The sequence below is a fragment of the Anastrepha ludens genome, chromosome 4, assembly GCF_028408465.1.
Source record: "Anastrepha ludens isolate Willacy chromosome 4, idAnaLude1.1, whole genome shotgun sequence".
Lineage (NCBI taxonomy): Eukaryota > Metazoa > Arthropoda > Insecta > Diptera > Tephritidae > Anastrepha > Anastrepha ludens.
This window is the reverse complement of record NC_071500.1, coordinates 99,209,317-99,232,662: the sequence shown is the minus strand read 5'-3', so window position 1 is coordinate 99,232,662 and position 23,346 is coordinate 99,209,317.

Genomic DNA, 23,346 nt, shown 5'->3' with positions numbered 1-23,346 from the left:
GTGAGGCCGGGCGTTGTCATGCTGTAGAATCACTTTTTCATGCCTCTTCGCGTATTGCAGCCGCTTCTCGCGTAACGCTCGGCTCAATCGCATCAATTGAAGTCGCTACCGATCCGCAGTGATTGTTTTGCTTGGATTTAACAGTTCATAATAAATAACACCAACTTGGTCCCACCAAATACATAGCACAACCTTCGCATCGTGAATATTCGGCCGAGGCGAGGACGTAGAAGCATGACCGGGCGGTCTCCATGACTTTCTTTTCTTTGGATTGCTGTAATGAATCCATCACCCGTCACGATGCGATAAAGAAAACACTTCCTTTTTTGCCGCTGGAGCAGTTGTTCACAGGCGACAAAACGAGGCACGAATGACACGAATCCTCATTGATCAATACCTCCAATTCAGGTTTTTGGCCTTCCTTCAAGCGAACGGTCGTCAACATTCAAATCACCGTCTTTGAAGCGACGGAACCAATCTCGGCACGTTGTTTCACTTAAAGCAGCATCTCCATAAACTTTTTGTAGCCATCGATGCGCTTCAGCCGCCGTTTTTTTCGAATGAAAGAGGAAAATCAACACTTCCCGCAAATGACGATTATTCGGAATCAGACGTTTTCACAAAACCAAAAGTAGATGATACCAAAACAAAATCACTAATGTGTCCAAGCAGTTTGTTTACCATATCTCTAAGCTTGGTTTATGACGTTTAGGTTATGTTAGAATCGACTAGGAAACACTGCTGGCGGTATCTATTGACAAACAGCGGGAACTTAGTTGCGCACCTAATAATATAAAAAAATAGTTTTTATGGCGTGCGCGGCTGGATCAACTGCACCTGCAATTTTTTTTTTTTTGTGGTTTTTGACGAGCAAACAAATATGTACCTCGATATAATAATAACAGTATGAGAGGACTCTTCGATTTAGGAATTTTTGCGAAAGCTACCATTTTAGAAAAAAAATTTAAAATTTAAAAATAAAAAAAATAAAAATTTTCCAAAAATTTTTTTCAATCGAAATTTGTACGCTATTTTTGTGTTTAGAGTACCGTTATCAGGATGCATTGCTGATAGTTTGAAGCTTCGCAGGCTTAATGTTCGACACCTAGGCTTTCGAAAAGAGCCAGGTCCTCTGTTGTTTCGCTCACTTGTAAACTACATATATCAAAGTCAAAGTCAGTCATCATTATCATCAACATCATCGTCATGAGTAGACTCCAAATGTAGTGTAACACCTTCAAGCCAGCAAAGCGTGGACGACACAATTGAAAATGGAAATAAAAACCCTTTAGTATCCAATTGAAGCAAAAATAACAGACCGAACAAGTGGGAAGCGCCAGTTGATGTTATCATTGTTGTTGTGTTGCTTGCGCGCTCATTGATGCGTTCCTAAAAAAACCAATATTTCTTCTTCACACACTGTGCCAATCGCATACACTCCAAAACGTACTTACGTATCATTACTTTTTGTTCACAATGTTGACATTGTTCTTGTTTTTGTGTGTGCTTTGTGTTATTGTTACTGCTCTAGTAGTCACTGGAGGTTGCGCGTCCATTCACGCATTCGCCTGTGTTGTGCGTCAATCAATGAGCCGTAAATTGATCTCATTACTGGCGCGCGCACAACAACAAAGAGGCGCAGAGCTTGGTGGCATCTCTGGCTATGGTAGACAATGTGGCAATTACAAGTATACATAAGTGCACGTTGCAAGTACTAAGTTGAGTGCGTTGCTGTTTGTGTTGCGTGCCATACATGCGTGAAGTGTGCTTCATTTTTTTTTTTCTTTTTTTTTGTGGAGGAAAAATTATGATTGCGATGTAATGAACCGCACTGGGTTTTTGTGTCAGTAGGGAGCGCAGTTGCACCGTATATTGTGGCTTCATTTCAATTACATAAAAGCGAAGAAAACTCATAAAGGGTGATCAATTTAGAGTTATCGGATTTTAAATTGAAATAAAACAACGAAAATTCAAATTGATTGAGCAATCAAATCCTGGAACTTGACCCTCCGTCAATGCCATAACAGGATCAACGATAGTACGAGACAGCCGTGCCTCGATTTCGGATCACTTCTCCAATGCAGGTTTACCGCGATTTTTTATTTCATCTACCAACGCAGTTTATAAGTGCCACTTCAATAAATGTGCGTTAAGCTGGTTTGGGTATTGAAGCGTTGTGAACCAACACTTTGAACTTCTTCGAGGGTTCATCGCTTTCGTTGTGGGAACGATTGCGTTTCACGGCTTCTGCCTTCAGGGTCGGCCTGGAACGCCAGGTACTCGTTGACCAACTTTTAGCACCTTGCCTTATATGCGGCGCACTTTGGATGAGTTCTACCCTTGCCTCATTTTTGCCTATTCTGCCGAGAATAGCCAGAGGCCTCTGGTAAAGCTTATACCTGGGCGAGCCTTTTTTACATTTTGACGCTTTTGTCCGTCGGCATCAGCGGATGTGGATGGTAAATTTAAAGTTGAGGGCGTGCTGTAGCCGACAGCTTTGGCATCAGATGTCTCTTGTCTCTAGAGTTTCTAACTTCCTCAGTTCGCTAATGTCCGTCCGTTTAGTCCATTTGTCCATCTGTTTTGTCATTTTGTACGTCCGCTTGTCCATCCATTTTGGCTTTGTGTCCGTCCGTTTGTCCGTTTGCTTCTCTGTCTGTTTGAGGATGTTGTCCGATTTTTGGGGTTTTTCTCTGTTCATATTATGTTTCGTATGGTCACCTGCCCTGCGAGGGGGCTGCACATGACACCATGTGCGGTGACCAAAGAGTATGTAAGGGAAATAACTGGTAGACCATGACAGCGGCCCAGACCATGGTAAAGCCACGGTTAAAACCTTAGCCGGCCAGGTATCAGTAGGGATTTATTAGAGGACACCCTAATTTCATACTCCGGCTGCCAAACCCATCCAATAGGTTTAGATCGCATCACACCTTGGGTCGAGGGCGTTTTTTTAACGAAGTTTACATCTTCGACCTGTGTGATTTGCGGGAGATGCTCTACCACGCATATCTGGGAGGGGTATCCACCACCTGGGGGCGTGCCCTCTAAGGATAATAGATTCCCCCGAGAGGACCGCCCCTTATATTTAAATATTCATTTCAACTGTGTCTACAGTTCTTGTTTTTGTAATAAAACTTAGGTGTCAAGGCAATAAAAAAATCATAATTTTTGTACTTATGTGCTACTAAAAATCTCTCGTTTGACTGATTGTGAATAATTTGCATCATTTTTGCCCCATTCATTTATTAAAACCTCTCCAAAACATGCAAAATACAATTTTTTGTGCAAGCTTAGAGAATTCATTTATCAAAATAAAAAAAGTTAAATACTCCTCATTCTCATTACCTAAATAATCAATTTCCAATTTTGTTAAATAACTTTCGAACACCAAGAAAAGACTTGTACACAAAAACGAAAGTTATATCAACTGCGAAGCCACAGGCAGCTAAAAATCAAATTAAAGAGCGCCATTTGGCAAATTAACAAAAAAAAATTTACGTACGCTTATCTCTCTCCTCACACACAGGCGAAGTGGGCGAAACTCACAAGATTGTAGGGTAATTGCGTTGACACTTAAATTTTATAGCGTCAATGCGAGCGCTCATATCTGATTTGATTTTGTTTTTATTACTTTTATATGCGTTTGGCTGCGATTTGGTAAAACGAGCACGTGAGTAAATGATTCAATACTCGCGGGAAAGAATAACTGTACATACATGCGTACTTATGGTTAAATGCAAACCCATTAGGAATTCGGAACACTGAATATAAAGTGGCCGGAATTTTTTGAAATTATGAAAATTATGCTGCAAAGCAATTAAACTGCTCAAAAGTATGATTGAAGACAAAATAACTATTAGACGCTTTCAATTATTGTATGTAAAACTTTAACTAATATATTAACTATCTGTTAATGATAATATAAGCACTTAACAAAATTAGCAACCAATCCCTATAAAACGTTTTCATCCTTGAATTTATAAAATTCATGTTTTGTACTTAAATAAATATTTATACAGCATTAAATTTTATTTTTGTGAAAAGTTTTTATATTTGATTGAATTTTGGGATTCAGTAAACGCTCTTTAAGAGATTTCGACAAATATTTTGTGCTTTCCTGGTCATACCCTAAGAAAATCCGCGTATGCCCTAAATAGTTCAATGCTTTCTTGACGAAATGGATGCAAATGATGTTTATGTTTCCAGCACAATTGACCCAATTAGTTGACAATTAAATGTAACTCTTTATATATAATTGGATTTCAACCTTCTATTTGTAGTGTGCGTCTTCATGTTAATCGACAAATGAAGGGACCTACCGTTTTAAGCCGACTCCGAACGGCAGAGAAGCTTTTTCGTGCCAAAGAAGCTCTTCACGCATTTTCTCATTTGCAAAAAAAAAGCATTATTAAAATTGGTTTACTTTTGGGAAAATGGAGGCTATTGATTATTCCAAGCACACTTACATACACATTTGCAAATAGTCTCTCAGCGGCAGTGATGAATTGCTAAAATTGCATTTAACATCTTCTCTTTTACCCATTTTTTATGCGATTTATTTAAAAACAAGTAAAAATTTAATGAATTTTAAAGTTTAATTAAAGCTTTAAATATAAAGTAAAATAATTGGAAAACAAATTTTAGAACTTTTTCTCATTTTCTGTTTTATGCTGATATTTATGTGAATGATTTACTCAAATGAAATTCACGATAAGATCGGTAGCTGCACTGTAGATGTATTTTGAGGCCCCGAAGAATTTAGAAACAGAAGAAGAAGAGCACTTATAGGTACGTAAGTTGAAAAAAATATGTCGAAATATCGTAAAAAGAAGACCTGTAGGTACATAAGTTGAAAAATATATCGGAACATTTAAAAATGTATCTTATAAAATTGAATATACTAAATTAATTATGTTATTTTTAACAATTACGTTAAAATGAAAATTATTTGCATTCCGTAATAAATTTATTTATTAAATTTAACTTTATACAAAAGGCGTAAAAGATTTATCCTATTGCTCTGCCCTCTATTCACCCTATGCCTCATTCTTTGCGCAAACTTCTTCCGCCTTGCTAAAGTTCTCCCGTTTTACTTAGGTTTTTTATCGACCAATCAGCGATCGGCACGTATTGCAGGATTGCAATTGAGCAATAGTGGGATTTACTCTGACAGTGCTGTCGGACTGTTCGTAACAAGGTATATAGGGGAAAAGATATAAATATATAAAAATAACAACAATGCAAATGTTTGATTAGTGGCTTGAAATTTTTGGAACTGCATTTTAAGTAATTGCTATAGGAGAAAATAAGATTTGTTTGGGAAAATTTAAAATATAAAATAGTTTCATATAATTTATTTAAAAAATGCTTTAAAATATCTCATATAGTATATATATAATTTCAAAAGTAATAGGAAAAGTTCAATAGTTTAAATGTAATTAGTGGATTTCGACCTCCAATCTAAGCAGTTGCCTTAATAATAAATACCTCATAAATAAACCCAATTTTTTTAATAATCAATTTATTAATTTTTTTTTATTTATTTAAAGTGAAAAAAATATACAAATTTGTAAATACCTGCTACACTTTTATATAAATCACTGGCTGCCAGGGTCGTCGGCTAATATATTAGTTAGACAGAAATGTATAATATGTATAAAAAAAACAGCAATACAAATATTTTAGTACTGTTTACAACTTTAAGTTTTTACAGCTGCACTTTAAGTAGTTGCTAAAGTGGAAACTGGGATTTAAAAAAATATATATTAATGAAAAGAAATGTAATTTATTTAAACCCTAATAGTAATTTCAATACAAATGATTGAATTCTACTTAGACTTTAAATTCTTAAATCTGAAATTGAAGCAGTTTATATAGAAGCAAGGAATATTTTTTGGAAAAAATTTTATAAAAAAACTTAATTTCACATAATTTACTTAAAATAATTTGTTCATTGATTCTTAGAAGTAAAGGGTGTTCAGATTGGAAATACTTTTTCCAGGTTTAGATTTCATATAAATTTTTATAAATAAATTTATAATTGTCATTATAAATAAATTAAAAAATAACTGCAATAGAAAGTGAGATTTTTGAAAAAAAATCTATAAAGAAAATGTATTTCATATAATTTAGTTTAAATAAATTTGTTAATATTTCTTAGAAACAAATTTCCGCCACCTTTTTAATTTCCATTTATGTAACCCTCATTAAATCACTTACCACTTCAAAATTCCTATCGAAAGCATTTCCTACTGGGTGCAAGTTGAAGCGCCTCTCTGCATAATCTCACAATCAAATGACTTCATGCAATCGCTGCAATTATACAATAATCATAAAATCAAACAAAAAACAGCTATCGAAATTAGATGAACCGAAATGTTGAAAATGAAAGTAGATTAAAGGCGAAAGCGAATGCTAAAGCGCGTATGCGTTCGCCCGATAATCGTGCTAAGTCGAAATACCAAATGGCTTGGAAATCTTTATGGTTTCATTAATTTTGCTCCATATTGCACACTGATGTTATTGCGTCTACTATTATTATTAATATTCCTATTATGTTTGAAATTGTGGCATTGCATTTGTTGTTTTTATTGTAGCAATTGAAGCATAATTGTTGCATTGACGTTCGGAGACAGTTGCTTTGACGCACGCAATGCACTCACACGTCTTTGTGTTAGAGTTAACTCCCAATGAAAATGATGGTCAATTGGTCTCTTTGGAAGGAAATTGAAATGTACTCATAAATTTAATAAATTGTGCAACTAAATTTATATTTTAAACAAGCATACACTTGCAATAAATACTTATGTTCACTTCATGGTGCAACATTCAACATGACGGCCACTTGTCACGTGAATGCTGCTAAATGAATTGTAAAATAATGAGTAAATAACGGAAATGGCATACGCAACCTTAAAGCTGAGTAAAGAAAAAACTGTTTTCAGAGGCTTTATTTACCACTTCTTCTTCTTCTTAATTGGAGCGATAATCGCTTACGCGATTTTGGCCGAGTTTAACAAAGCGCGTCAGTCGTTTCTTTCTCGCGCTAACCGGCGCCAGTTGGACACACCAAGTGAAGCCAAGTCCTTCTCCACCTGATCTTTCCAACGCAGAGGAGGCCTTCCTCTTCCTCTGCTACCACCAGCTGGTACCGCATCGAATACTTTCAAAGCCGGGGCGTTTGTATCCATTCGGACGACATGACCCAGCCACCGTAGCCGCTGGATCTTTATTCGCTGCGCTATGTCTATGTCGTCGTAAAGCTCATACAGCTCATCGTTCCATCGTCTGCGATATTCGCCGTTGCCAACGTGCAAAGGTCCAAAAATCTTACGCAGAATCTTTCTCTCGAACACTCCAAGCGTCGCTTCATCGGATGTTGTCATCGTCCAAGCTTCTGCGCCATACGTTAGGACGGGCATGATGAGAGTATTGTAGAGTGTTAGTTTTGTTCGTCGAGAGAGGACTTTACTGCTCAGTTACCTACTTAGTCCAAAGTAGCACTTGTTGGCAAGAGAGATTCTACGTTGGATTTTAAGGCTGACATTGTTCTCGGTGTTAATGCTGGTTCCTAAATAGACGAAGTCTTTTACAACCTCGAAATTATAACTGTCTACAGTGACGTGGGTGCCGATACGCGAGTGCGCCGACTGTTTGTTTGAAGACAGGAGGTACTTCGTTTTGTCCTCGTTCACCACCAGACCCATTCGCTTTGCCTCTTTATCCAGTTTGGAGAAGGCAGAACTAACAGCGCGATTGTTAAGGCCGATGATGTCAAGATCATCGGCATACGCCAACAATTGGACGCATAACATCGTGCCAAGTAAATTTTAGATGATGCGTCAGAAACTTTGGGAGCTAGGCAAGGAAGATTTGGTAGAGTGTAACCTCTCCTAACCGACACCTCCATTAGCCGGACTTCTTCCTTGAGCGGACATTTTTTGCTATACCAAATCTTATGTATCGGAAAAAGTTACGCTCTTTTGAGTGGACACCTCTGACAAAAAGGACCTGGACAAAAGCTCACTGACGGTGAGTGGCTGCCCAAGAAATGTTTTACTGTAGTTCCGACTTTGTACCCGCATTCTCTCATTTATGTATTTAGGTCTCTCTATTCAAAACTTGTATAAATACTGGTTTCCCTTCACATTATCGAAGCACGCATCATAAAACTCCTTATCTTCACTTAAATACCTTTGAACTGTTTAACGAATTTTGTCGATTTGAATTAAGATCCCAAACCGTAAACTTCACAGTCGATGTAATAATGGACTGAAACGCTAGTGGGCGATCATGAAACGAAAATGAGAGTAAAGTAATCGACTCAATGAAGTAAAGCCCAGTTAAAGGGTTGGAGTTGAGTTAAAATTTGGAGCTCAGCTTTACTGGCTCAAAAGAGCCAGCAGTTCTATCATAATGGAATATATTAATAAATGGCAAAAAATTATTATTTAGTGTAATAAGGAGCAAATACGAGTAAATAACATTAGTTTTATTCACATTTGTTACCGCACTCTTTGGCCAGCTAATATTTCAATCCTATTATAAAATTTCCGGAAACAATTGCATAGTTTCCTGTGATGCAGTTGATGCAGCATATTGGTTTATAAAGGGTATTTCATTAAGTGCGCACAAATTTGAAATTTTATTACACAAGAGAGTTAAATTATATTGCCAAAAATGTTGTTTTACAAGCATTCAGCGATTTTTCATGGAGAATATTACTTCGAACAAATGCTTGAAACGCCTTCGCTGCAGGTCTCGCTTGCTTGTGCACAACTTTTCAATGGCATCTTTGCTTAAATGGGAGTCAATTTCGTGAACCAGGTAAGTTATGTTGGCCTTCAAAGTGGTAGTCATCTGTCGAACTGTGTAAAATCACACAATCTCGATAGTTAATGAATGTCGTCACTATACGAGACGACGAAGCTTTCATGCCTCCCATACCTCTCAGCCAATAAATTTAGTGTTTCCTGCGCAGTATGGCAAATGCCGCCTACAAGTACATCAACGTTTTCGAGCTCCATGCCCTTCATCCTTGGCTACAAAAAGCTGTTTGTTGTTCGAGGTCGATCGCAACGCCTTGCGAATCTTTGACTAAATAAGAGCCAATGGAATAAGGTATTTTTTTTTCGGAGTGCAGAGGCATCTAATGAAAATTTCTTCCTTTGAATATTTCGCCCTAAAAACTAAACAAAATACTGCTCTAACGAAGCGATAGCTTATATACGAGTATGTACTTATTCATAATAGTTCAATTGAAAATCGGACATTAGCAAATTACTTGGCATTTTTTACTAGTTCGCTGTACATATTTGAATATAACACGAAAAGTTAATGGAATTTCAAAATGAAACTTTCAGAGATTACTGAGCATAGCCTTGACTATTAATAAAAGTAATACAAATAAAACAGCAATCTGAGAGAGAGGCTGGTTTCTTATAAATGAAAAAAAATAAAATTATCAAGAATTTTGAACAGAAATTGTTTTTTTTTTTATTAAAAATATTCCAAAGCTCAGTGAGCATAGACAAAGCCTACAGGCATGACAAATAATAAAACGAATTAAAAAAACAAAATTACCCAAACATTTTGAATCTGAAAAAACAACTATTTCATTTTATTAAAAACAATTCAAAAATTCAAAAACTTAAAAAAAAAATTTTTTCACAAATTCTAGATTTTTGGGAAATTTAACTTTTGTCAATTTAAATAAATTGTTTTTTTTTTAAATTCAAAACTTTTGGTACTGGCATGACAAATAATAAACAAACCGACAAATAACAAAACAAATAAAAAAACAAATAAAAAAAAATATACCCAAAAATTTTGAATTTGGAAAAAAAACTTTTTCATTTTAATATATTAATATACAAAAAAAAACTCAAAAATTCAAAAACTTAAAAAAAAAAAATTTTTTTTCACAAATTCTAAATTTTTGTGAAATTTAACTTTTGTCAATTTCAATTAAATTTTTTTCTGCAAATTCAAAACTTTTGGTAAATTTGCTCATTTGTGAATTTTTTTTATTAAAAAAAAAATTTTTCAAACTCAATTTTTTTTTTCAAATTCAACATTTTTTTCCTAATTTGTGAGCAACCAAACCGTCTCTCAGATTGTTCTCTTATTTGTCTTATTTCTTTTAATAGCTAAGACTATGCTAAAATTTCAAAACTTTTGGTAAATTTTGTCGTTTATGATTTTTTTATTTTAAAAAGAAAAACCCAACAAAATTTTTTTTCAAATTCAACATTTTTTCGTAATTTGTGAGCAACCAGACCCTCTCTCAGATTGGTTTCTTGTTTGTCTTATTTATTTTAAAACTATGCTAAAATTAAAGAAAAAAATTTCGAAAAAAAAATTTTCAAATTCAAAATTTTTTTCTAATTCCAAAAAACTAAAACAAAATATGTTTTTAAATTCAAATTTTTTTGGAATTGTTTTTTTTAATAATTATAATATGTCCTAAAACAAAAAACAAGAAAACTTTTAAAATTTTTTTATGTAACCTAGAATTTCTGCCTTTAAAAAGTGCATAGCAAAATTTTGAGCATTGAATAAATCGCAAGTTTATTAAAATTTGTTTCAAATTTGTTCCGTTTGCTCCTTATTATACTGAAGCGCACAAAGGGAGCGTGTTATTATTCTGTATTACAAAATTCTGGGTGACAAAATTCTGTATATTGCAAAAACAGTCTGCTTTTTAAAATTCTGCTTTTTTAAAATTCTACTTTTTAAAATTCTGCTTTCTAAAATTCTGCTTTTTCAAAATTCTGCATGTTTAATGCGAAAAATTCTGCTTTATTCAAGTTTTGTGATTTTCGTCATACAAGAAGAGAGTCAAAGTTCTCATCTCCAGGTAATATTTGATTGCAAACATATGTACATACTAATGTATAACTGTTATCAACTATAATTAATGTAGGTATGTACATATGTACGAGGGGATTCTGCTGTTTCCGTGGCGCCGCAATCTTATGGCGGATTCTAATAGAACTCGACAAAAGAAAACGAAATGAGAGAGTAAAATTTTTTGATATCTCGCTTAGTTTTCGAGATATTGAATAAAAAAAAGGCGGGAAGGCCTCAATGGTTTTAACACGAAAAGGAGTTCTACGCAAAAATACTGTGGATTCTATCGAAGCAGAAGAAAAAATTACTATTATTATTTTTATTTAATATCTCGAATAATAATAAAAAATAATATTATAATATTAATAAATTAAATAGTTACATTACCTCTTTAACATTGTTAACATTATATTTTAATACAGAAATTTGTAATACAGAATTTTGTAATACAGAATTTTGAAAGCAGAATTTTAGAAAGCAGAATTTAAAAAAAGCAGAATTTTGTACATACAGAATTTCGACACCAACCCGCGCACAAACAAACCAATTTTCAGAAGCAATCAAGGCCACGACCGAGATGCTTGGATCACTTGGCATGCAATCGCTCAGCTGTACCCAGGTCAGTATAAATAGGCTGTCAAAGTTCCAGTGCTCACGTTGAAAAACCCTGTTGGTCTATGGTCGATGCATATGTACATATAAATGCAAGTGTAAGCAGACAAATTTATGTGAGCGAGTAGGTGAAGAAAGTTTCGGTTTGCATCGATTAGGTTTGCATGTGTTCAATGGATTTTGTGGGTAATACCATCAAACACAAACACAATAAGAGGATCTGTGGCAGGATATATTGTGGCATGTATACATATGTATGTATGTGCATATGTGCGGCAGGTGAGAGACTAAAAACGGAAAACTATTAAAGTTAAAATTTGTACATGTGAATGTTGCTGTTGATGTTTTGTGTTAATATGGGAGAAAGTTTTGCTGCAGTGGGAAGTGAGCGTTTTGAGTTTCCATACGAGCAGATGTTTAGCTGCAAGTGCATATTTGTATTTGTATATTTGATATACTCGTATGTACATGGGTGTATTTTAACTTGTAATATGTGGTTGCTTGCTGGTACCCATTTATTTGGCTGCTTTTCGAGTATTTTATGGCTTAATTGATTTTCTGTTGTGAATTTGCATTTCATTATAAATTTCACACGAAACTCACTTGTTGCAACTTGTGGCAGCTGGAACCCTATATGGCAGACATGAATTATATATACTTGTATAACGAAACACCTTGACTGGTGAATAATGCATAGACATGCCATGCATGCGCCCTTAGTACGCACAAGTGTGAATATAAGCATTCATATACGTATATATACAGGGTGCATGCGGAAGTTGAGGGCATGCATATGTGTGGTTATAACTTCCCGAAACCATTATTTACCGTTCTTCAGGTAAGACATGGAGTACTACAACTTATGAGGCGGGTACAATAAGTACCCGTGTTAGAAACGTAGACACCATTTTTCTATATTTTTTTTTGTCAACATAGTTCCCTTTTAGAAAGATACTTTTCGCCTCCAAAAATAGACTTTGTCGAGCTCTCCAAAATACGTCTATGTCTCTGCGATGACTCGTTCAAACTAAATTTTTTTCCTGCGGGCCATTTCTTCATGTTAGGGAACAAGAAAAAGCTAGATCGGGTGAATACGGGTGGCGTGGTATGGATTGCAATTCATGCAGTTTGGTGGCGACAATTCCGGATGAATATGCGGGTGCGTTATCGTGGTGAAATACAACCTTCTTTTTTGCCAAATGCGCCCGTGTCTCCTTCTACTTTTTGTGAAAGCCATCCAATAACTCACTGTAATATTTTCCAGTGATAATTCGTCCTTTTTCTAATAGATCTATAAGGATTACGCCACTCGCATCCCAAAAAATCGCCGCCATGAATTTTCCGGCCGATGGAACTGTATTTGCCTTCTTTGGACCAGATACACCGGGAGAAATGCATTGTTTTGATTGTTGCTTAGTTTCTGGTGTGAAATGATTAATCCAGGTTTCATCAACGGTGACAACTCCACGCAAAAATTCCTTCACATCTCGCTTAAATGGCTCCCAAAACTGCTAGGTAGCTAACAGCCGCATCCGCTTGTTGTTTCTTCTGAGCAATCGTGGCACCCATCGGGCCGACAATTTTTTTCATCGCGAACTTATCATGTCAAATATTAATTGCCATTGCGGTCGACACACCTATGCCCTTTGTTACTTCGCGCACTTTCGTTCGTCGAGCAGGGAGAATCATGTCGTGGACTTTTACTCGAATAGCTGCCAAATCCAAACTAACCTATCAAACAGTCTGCAATTTGTTTTGTCTTCGTTCTGAATTTATTCAACAAGTGCAAGCTATCAGTGACGAAGGGCTCTTTAAAATCAATGAGAGCCCTTGCGAGATGTTTAATGTTTCTGTGGATCTTATCCATCGAGTTTTCTATAAAGATTTCTTTTATAAATCTTACTTTATGCACAGAAGACAGATTATGGCGAATCAAACAGAGAAGATTTTTATCGTATTTTTGTTACGGCTTCAGTGTTAAGGTACACAGTTACCCCCTTTATGGGTAAGGCCTGGTAAACGCAACAGTAGTCCAGAAGTCAGACACTTCCTGTCTAATTCTTTTGAAAAACAAGTAGGCTATGGAACTTTGTTTTCTAGCTTGGATCCGTCGATGTGAAAATGTGTTTAAGTTTGTCACTGTCTCCATGAGAGGATGTTAGTCTTGAATATCCTGTTGAAAGTGGGCTTAGGGAAAGAGTAGTACAATTTTTTATTATAACTACTACTGGCCCAATTGTTTGCTCTCCATAGCACCATACCATTAAATCTGAGCACTAAGACGGCGGCCACTTGTTTTTCGACCAGATTTAGAGCAGGTAAGTTGACTAGCACCTCGAGCGCTTTATTTAGGGTAGTCTTTAAAGCACCCGTGATGCATAGAAACGCAGTTCTTTGGGCCTTGCCTAGCAATTTCATATAACTTTGCTTTTGAGTTCATGGCCATCTTACAAGTATTCCATATAGAAAAATAGGCCGAACTAGTGAAATGTAAAGCCAATGTGTAATGCGAGGGGCTAATCTCCAATTCCTTCCGGCCACTTCTCTGCATGTGTCCAATTCTCCATGTTAGGTTTCCACGTAAATACCCTATCTAATATGGGTCCTTGGCATTTAACCTTCTCCTTCCAAGGAGTATCGACACCCTTGAAAATTAGCGGGCTGACTGTAGGCAGTCTTTGTTTCCTTGTAAAGAGAATTAGTTCAGTTTTCTTGGGGTTTATTCCGTGTCCTCTACTCGCTGTCCAGTTACTAGGCGTGGCCATCGTGGTGCGCAGAATATTCATAAGCGTGTTGGGATACTTGCCTGTAACCGCGATTGTCAAATGTTAATGTTATTTGAAAAATGCTTGGGGTTTCGTTAAATTTTGTTCAAAAGAAAATCTGATTAGTTTTACCCTCAAGTTGTCTTCAAAAACGGCACGTACCCTGTACATATATATAATATATATGCATACTTACACACACATTAACATACGCACGCCTGTTTAGCTAGTTGTGAAGCTGAGTTCAATTTTCTCGGATATCAGCTTTTGAAGCCCAACAAAATCCGCTTGAAATCCTTAAATCCGCTCACAAAATAAACTTGCCACAAATTGTGATGCATGCTTTGCTGTTACGTTGCATGCAAAAGCAACAATTGAGTTCATTTGTGTAGCAACTGCAATGAATTGGAGAATAATGAAATAAAAACTACAACAACAACAACATTAAGTCAGCTCATTAACGGCATCAGCACGCGCTTGCCATAAACAATTTGCAACATCTGCTTTGGCATTGGTTGTTGCCACACATCTGCACATGTTGTTAGATGTGATTCTGTTCTTGCTCGCTGTTAATGTTATTGTTGCCGTCATGCGGCTTTGCGTGTTTGAAGTATTTTTTGAGTAATTGCCGACGGCGCTTAATAAGCATGCTAAGATGCACGATGCACAGCGGCTGCAATTAATGTGGCACGCAAGTACTTTTGTGCGACTAAGTGCGCGCACATTCTAGCACAACAGGTGGCTTTTTCGGTTGCAAATACAATTTTCAGCTTCTATTGCATGCAACGGCCGTGTTGTCATAGTGTGCGCTTAACATGGCACAGTGAGTAGGTACCGGGTTCGTTACCTATTGTGAGCCTCAAACATCGAATGACAGGAAACGGTTTTATTGCGGCTGTGCTGGCATTATTTTGGTGGACAATAATCACCGCAGCTGAAACGGTGGATAGATTACACCAACAGCAGCGCAACACCTGGCATGACGCCTAGTGCCGCCACGCCATTGCAGTTAAAGACGCAACATACCAAGCCACACTGCGGTCGATCGCAACGCGTGCCACGAGGGAGCGATATCGCGAGCTGAAGGCGAAAGACAGGTGGCTTTTAAGGTGCAAAAAACGAGATGTGGAAAAACCAGAGCTCGAAAAGCTCTGACCTGAAAATTTTATCAAAGTATCAATCACCTGGCCAAAGGTTTTAAGACCGGGCCAGTTCTTGCAAACACGAAAGCAACGACCTGCTGACGGATGGCCAAGGCACTCTTAGGTTATGGATGAATCACTTCTTCCAGTTCCATAATGGGGGATGTAGCAGCAGAGGTTAGGGATGTAGACACTGATACCCCAGTCGCTGGCGGTGTAATCGTCGTACCGCCACCCGCCCTAGATGAAGTGCGAAAATCCATTAGTCGACTCAAAAACAACAAAACCACTGGAGCTGATGAACCTCCCACCGAGCTATACAAAGCTGGAGGCGTAGAGCTGATAAATTGCATGCATCAGCTCCTTTGCAGGATATGGTCGAATGAGAGCTTGTCAAGCGACTGGAACTTGAGTGTGCTTTGCCCAATACATAAGAAGTGTGATCCTTCAATCTGCTTAAACTACCGCGGAAACATCGCATACAAAATACTGTCGAGCGTATTGTGTGAGAGAATGAAGCTCATCGTCAACAACCTGATTGGGCCTTATCAGGGGATTTCAGACCTGATAAGCTCACCACAGACCAGATCTTCATAATACGCCAAATCCTGGAGAAAACCCATGAAAAACAATTCGACGCTTACCATTTTTCATTGATTTCAAAGCAGCCTTTGATAGCACAGATAGAACTCACCTCTATACCGCTATGTGTGAGTTTGGTATCCCCGCAAAACTAATACGTCTATGTAAGATGACATTTCGCGCTACCACAAGCGCCGTCAGAATACGAAGTAGCCTTTCCCGATACCAAGCGAGATTTCAGAAAAAGTGATTCTCTATATTGTGACTTTTTCAACCTCTTGCTGGGAAAAATCTTTCGCGCTGCCAGGCTGAACGGCACTGGTACTATTTTTCAAATGAATACTATGCAACTAGCATATGCCGTTTACATCGATATTATCGGTTGGTCGGAGCTCGGCATACTCCAGTTTAAAGAGAGTGACTAGCAATGTGGGTCTTGCGCTGAATGAGAGCAAAACAAAGTAGCTGCTGTCAACACACAAGGAGTCTTCGCGTATTGAACAACATGTCAGAGCTGACAACTAATAATTCGAAGTTGTGAAGGACTTTGTCTACCTTGGTGCCAGCACTAACAACAGAAATAACGTTAGCCTGGAGATCAAACGGAAAATAACTCTTGCTAACAATTGAGAAGTAGAGGTTTCTCTCGAACGACACTCTATGACACTCTACAAAACGCTCATCATTCCCGCCCTGCTATATGGCGCAGAAACATGGCAAAAGTCAACAGGAAATGAGAAAGTAGGGACGTAGAAATAGTCAAGCGTGTAAAAATGCAGCGGCTGGGACATGTTAACCGTATGAAGTAAGACCCTCGCGAATTTACGACACGGTACCTCAAAAGCGAAGACGTGGAAGAGGAAGATTACATCTCTATTGGAAAGACCAAGTGCTGCAAGATTCACTGCCTTTTTATAGATTTCAAACAAGCGTTTGAGAGCGTCAGGAGAGATAAAATTTTTTACGTACTGCTTAGCCTAGGAACTCCAGCAAAACTTATAAGGCTAATCATCGTTACGCTCACGGATACAAAAGCAAAAGTAATCATCCAAGGGAAGCTGACAGTGTCTTTCGCAATTGAATCTGGTGTCAAACAAGGTGATGCACTATCCTGTGTCACATTCAATTTGATGCTGCATTTTGTTATAAAAGAAGTCAACAAAGGTGGTACATTACTAATTAAAACAACGCAAAAAATGTGCCTATGCAGACGATATCGCCATTCTTTAGAGGAACACGAACGACTTAAATGAAACCTCTTTAAAAATTGACAAAATTGCCAACGATATTGGCCTCCTCGTTAACGAGTGTAAAACGAAATACATGCTGAAATCAAGACGGCACACAAATGCACAGAATCTTCAGGTAGGTACATATACTTTTGAAGCGGTGCAACAATTCAAATATCTAAGTGTTATGTTCACTTGTAGCGGTAACTCAACAACCGCAATCAAAAGATCGCGTCAGCGCCGCCAATAGAGCGTACTATTCACACCTTAGTTTGTTCAGGTCTCGTCTTTTATCTAGATCTACGAAGCTGACCATGTATAAAACTCTTATACGACCAATTTCTACATATGGTTGAGAGGTGTAGACTATGAAAAATAATGGCAGTGCGCTTATTGCTAACTTCGAAAGGAAAATTTTAAGAAAAGTGTTTGGACCCATTAAAAATGAAGATGGCAGCTACAGAATTAGGTACAACTCGGAATTGTACGAACTTATCCAAGACGAGACAGCTGTGCGTTTTGTAAAGGTGCATCGCATGCGGTGGCTAGGTCACGTGCTCCGTATGCCTGCTGAATCCGCTGTAAGGAAAGCTATGACTGGAAAGGTAATTGGTGCGAAGGCGAAGGGAAGACCGAGAAACCGATGGATAGACGCAGTAGGAAGCGATCTAACAGCAATGGGAATTCGCAACTACGAAGGAAAATCAAACAATAGAACACTTTGGAAGAGTTTTGTGAAGGAAGCTTTGGCGCACCCCGCGTTGTAATGCTGTGAACGATGATGAAGTGCTGCAGGATTTGTTTTTACTCGAGATTTCCAACTGGCATTAACGAGCGCATGGCAAAAACAACTGGCGCGTTATTTTAGTTCGGCCAAAACCGACACACGAGAGAAAGAAGAAGAAGTAAGAGAATTTTTGTTGTCTTGTGTAAGTAAATTCTCTTTATATACACTTTTTCATGTAAATGCACTAATCGCGAAACTGTTTTTTTTTTTGTTTTTCCCATTGCAACTTTTTATACTTGAGCATAATCGTTTGTTTTTGTTGATTTTCTCACATTTTTCTTTGTAGTGGTGTTTGCTGCTTATCACTTTAGCTTTTTAAGGTATCTTCACATTCGCATGGATTTTCTTGCATCAACGATTTTGTTTGTTCCGTAGCAAGTCATCTTTATTGTTGTTGCTCACACAGTGCTACTCATGTTTTTATTATTGTTTTATTTTCATAGGGTCTACATTATTTTGTATATTTTTTTAGCTTGTTTGCTAAAAACTTTCAGTTTCTCTTCCGATGCTTTTGCTACGCTCACCTACTTCTTTTATTTGTTGTTTTTTCTCCTTTCCCCGCTTTACCCACTTTTGACAGCCGAAAACTTCATTTTCTCCCGAGATTTGCATGCACCAGTACGTGACATTTTACCAATTTAGCCACGCGCATCGTACATCCACTATAACACAATCGATAACAATAAAAACAAAAGCAAGTTGCAACATATGTGCAACACAACTCGACAGCGCACATAACACTGATAATAAAATTTACTAAAATCAGGTGCACTCCAAGATTTCTAGGTCTTTTTTCTCAAAGCACGCAGTGGCTACAAGTTGCAAGTTGTTGCATATGTGGCATACCGCATGCGCCCATGCTGTGGCATGTAAAGTTAGGCACACAACTAAAACAACGAAAAAATAACGTGAGAGTACCCAGCATTCAAAGTTAAAAAAATGTGTGGCATGCAACATGTTGCAACGAAATATAACCAATCACTTTTTCGTTTTGTATAGATATATATTTGTGCCAAATTATAGCTCATAACAATGTTGACGCTAATGTGACACTTGTGCAGAACGTGCAACATTTCCTATTATAGGCACCGTGGCGCTCACAACTATGACAAGTGACACATTTCAGCGCCTATTTAGCTGGTAGTCACTTGCCATGGTACACACGATATCATTGTTTGCTCTTTGTTACAAGCCACTTACATGTGTGCTATAATAACTTGCCACTTCCGTTGGTTAGGTTGGTGGTCTGGTGCGGCCTTTAATAGTTGAGTGGCAACATAATGTGTATATGTGGCAGTTGTTTTGATGAACCATGTTGCCACCGAGTAATTGTAGTAGTTGTTGCATTTTGAACAAGTAGTTGTTGTTGTTGATGTTGCAAACTACTGCAACATGACAGCGTAATTGCCCAGTGGTAGAAACAACAAATTGGCATGTTAATCGTTGTTGCATAGCTGATGGCTGATGTTTTCCGGCTGTCACTCAATGGGATTCGAGCGTTTATGTAGGTATGGGCACGAAGCAAAGCAGGTTGCCGCATGCAACACACAACATGCCTCTGCCAAAAACACAAACAAAACTCCCAGAGGCACAACGAATGCGTTTGCCATTTTACTATTTAATGTTGCAGGCAACTGAAGGCAGCCAATTGCCACTTGTGGCAAGCTAATAGAAGTTGCATGCCACATGGGATAGTTGCAGCTGGTTTCCAAGGCTACCGTGCTGCACGAATAACTGACCCGTTGAGCTGAGTGATTTTTATGTGCGCATTTAATAGATAATAATGGCATGCAACAACGGCCCAGTAGCATGCGGTAGCAAGTGGCTGCAGGAAAACCAGCAACAACAACGAAAACCAGCAGACTGTTAATAGCAGCAAAGCGCACAGTACCAGTGACAGCGTTGTTAAAGATTTGCGTGGTATGTGCGCGTGCATAGTCCATTGGCCAGATGCCACAGCGTGTGGCATGGCATGGTGAGGTGGCACTGGCTAGTAGCAGCAGCGTTTGTTAATGTTGCACGCTGTGCACGGTTGTTGCATTTGTTACGAATAGGCGATACGAGGCTGTCGGGTAGAAACAACTCAGGTGCAAAAACAATAAAAACAACAAAAACAAGTAAAGCAAACAGTTTCCACTACAAAGCAAATAAGCGATACGACTTCGCTATGCAATAACAACAAAACTGCAAGCAATAACCGCAAAGTACGTAATAGAGGTAGCCGTGACGCAAAATACAGCCTGCACAAACAGGCCAACAGTAGTTTCTGAAACAACAAAAACGTGCAACTTAGCACATGAACGATATGCGGCGACGTTATATGTCTGTATGAGTGAGATGCAACACCAAAAAGCAAACCAAAAAAAAATCTTGTTTCTAATAATCAAATCGTCTGCAGCAAACTGCCGAAACATAAATATTTGTTACCGTAAGTTTGCCACAACGGAAAAAAGCGCGTTTGAAACATAGAAATACAAAAAAAAAACAACAACTATTATTAAAGTATTAGTAAATATCGCGAAAAGTGACTATTGCATCTCTCTTATGCCAATGCAGCACCGTTTACCATTCGTTGTGCACCACACAGCTTTGTTGCACGTTTCGCAGTGCATGCTAAATGCTGGTGTCGGTTGTTTTTATTGTTCTTTTAATACATACCAACAACAAAAACCAGAAAATAAACTTTTGCTTGCGTGTTGCAAGTACCGTCAGACGTGCAACGCAGCTTTATGCCACTCAAAAAGTGGTTAAACGCACTGCAGTGACAGTCAAAGCAGTTTTTATCAAGCAACAAGAGCAACAAATTTGATTGTTGCAACAGTACCAACAATAATATTTGCTTTCCACAACCGCACTAGCAGCAGCACCAACGAAAGTAGAAATTAATTTCGCCCCAAAGCATACATGGGCAATGAAATTGAGTTGCGGCCGAATGCAGCACACACACACGGACATGTACATAAGCACACATACATATCTCCATGCCACACTGCATGCAGCACGCACCAGCGCTGTATTTGCATATTGTAGCCACTGCTGCTGCTTTAGTGGTTGTTGCTGTTGATTTTAATAGCATTTCAGATTTTCAGCCATAGCTGGCACCGCACACGCACATACATACTTATGTATGTGTAGTTCCTGGTGTTTTTGTTATTGCCGCGCGTCTTATCTGCATCTGCATTGCTGTCAGTGCTACCGCGCGTACTCATGTTGCAACATTAGTTTCTACTGGCATGGCATATGTAATTTGCATGCTTGCTAGTTGGTACCTTCATTGTTGTTGTATGTGGCAAGCTTCCTCTTGTGCCGCTCCCCTGCTTACGCTGCTGCATGCAACGTGATTTGTGCGTAAATTTATGGCTTGCAATTAGTTGGCAACGCCACGTTTAAATCAGCATGTCACTCTACAACTGCCACAATGAATACAGCGTGTGTGAGTATGCAGATATGTTTATGTGTTTGTGTATATGGTGTGGCATGCGTTGCAAGTAGTACGTTCAAAGTGAAACGTGAAATGCACAATTCTCTAATCCCAAACTCGACATTGCCTGCGTTTTGCCATTTCAGAAGCTTTACTTTGAGGTTTCATTGTTTATGTTGTTGTTGCCTCGTTGTTGTTGTTTTGTTGAACACTAGCATTCAGTTGCGTTTCACCAGCCACATTCGTGTAGCACGGCTTCAAAAATGCGGTTACTACCCACGGCCTTCTTCAGCAAAATATGCGCCATAAAACATACAACAAACGAAAACTGTTACCCGCTACTGCTACTGTTTGTTGCACATTACTTATACACGTATATGCAGCACGTATTGAGCCCGGTTTTTATGTGCGTTCTTACGCGTTTGTCATTTGTATGTTGAATTTGGCTAAATTATTTCGTTTCTGTGATTTAATTTTGCATTTCTGGCACTCTTTTACTACGTGGCACGTTTGACAAGTGAGAGTAGGCAAGTACGCATATTTGTGGTAGCTTCAGTTTGTTATTTTTGCTGTTTACATTGCGCAGTTGCGATGCGTTGTAGCACGAAATTTGGTAGCGAGACCTTAAGTGACACCTTAAATGGTGTGGCAAGATTTTCGTAACTGGAGATATTTAAGCTTGAATTGGTGAAGAAAGTTTTTTAGCTAAGCAATCAACAAATTTAGTCTACATGAACAAACTTTCGTTAAAAGACTCAGGCTGATTGGTTGCGCTATTGTCAAAAGCTCGCTATTGTCCCAGCAATTTCACAGTGCTTTCTGACTGGCGCACTTGAATGAATGACAGAGTGAAACTGATGTTTGCTCCTCGGCCTAATGGTCTTTTTTAGAGTACACAAAGTACTGTTCCTCCAAACCCAGTTATCTTAACAATCTTACACAAACCCTTGCATATAAACTTGCTTAGAGATACAGCCGGGTTGGGCTGAGCGCTTGTGCCTATCTCCTGGCTGCATCTGGCAGAGATGTGTCAAACTTCTTTCCGCCATAGCATCACATTCGGGAAGAAGGTATGAAGGTAGAAAGTCTCCGTGGACCAGACGCAGCAGCAACAGCAGTCAGTGGGCCATATCTCAATCCTGTGCAAATGACTTCGCTATCTACGCAATGACCTATGAGACTGCCCGTTGGCATTCTCAGTTTATCCTCAGGAAGGGTTATGAGTTGCTTGTCTGACTCACTTAAAAAGTGAAAAAATAAAATTTGCGCGTTATACGATGCAAACCTAACCTCGACTAATATTACTAGCTTATTTACTTAGAGCTACCAAGAACTAGACTTATCATAGGAGCACTAAAGCACGATTTTTACAGCTGCTGTAGAGATACAGAAGAAGCATAACCCTTCCTATGTTAAGGTCTCGTACTTTGAGCGCTGAACTGCAGATTTCTTGTGAAACGCTGCTACGAACACGTGGATAGCTTAGACTCAATTTTACTATCAGGTCAGTCCATAAGTTCGTACGTTTTTAAAGGTGGTTTTAAAATTAATAAAAAATGTGTTTAAAGTATTTATTAATCAATAATATATTTTCCTTCATTATTTACAATGTCTTCCCAACGTTTAAGCATATTTTTAATTCCCTGCTCAAAAAATTGTTTGTACTTAGAGCCAAATACTCATATGGGATTGAAGTCCACGGAAAAGGTGTTAATCACAAGGTGCAATATCCAGAGAGTATGGTGGATGCGGCATTAGCTCCCATCCGAGCTCGTTCACCTTGCCTAATGTTTGCCTTGCGGTATGAGGTCTTGCGTTGTCGTGGTGAAAAAAAACTTTGCGTCTATTCACTAAAGACAGTCGATTTTTTTAAGTGCCTCATTCAGGTTTGATAGCTGATGGGAATAATAATCAGCAGTGCTCATGGGAATAATAATGAGCAGTTATCGTCTGG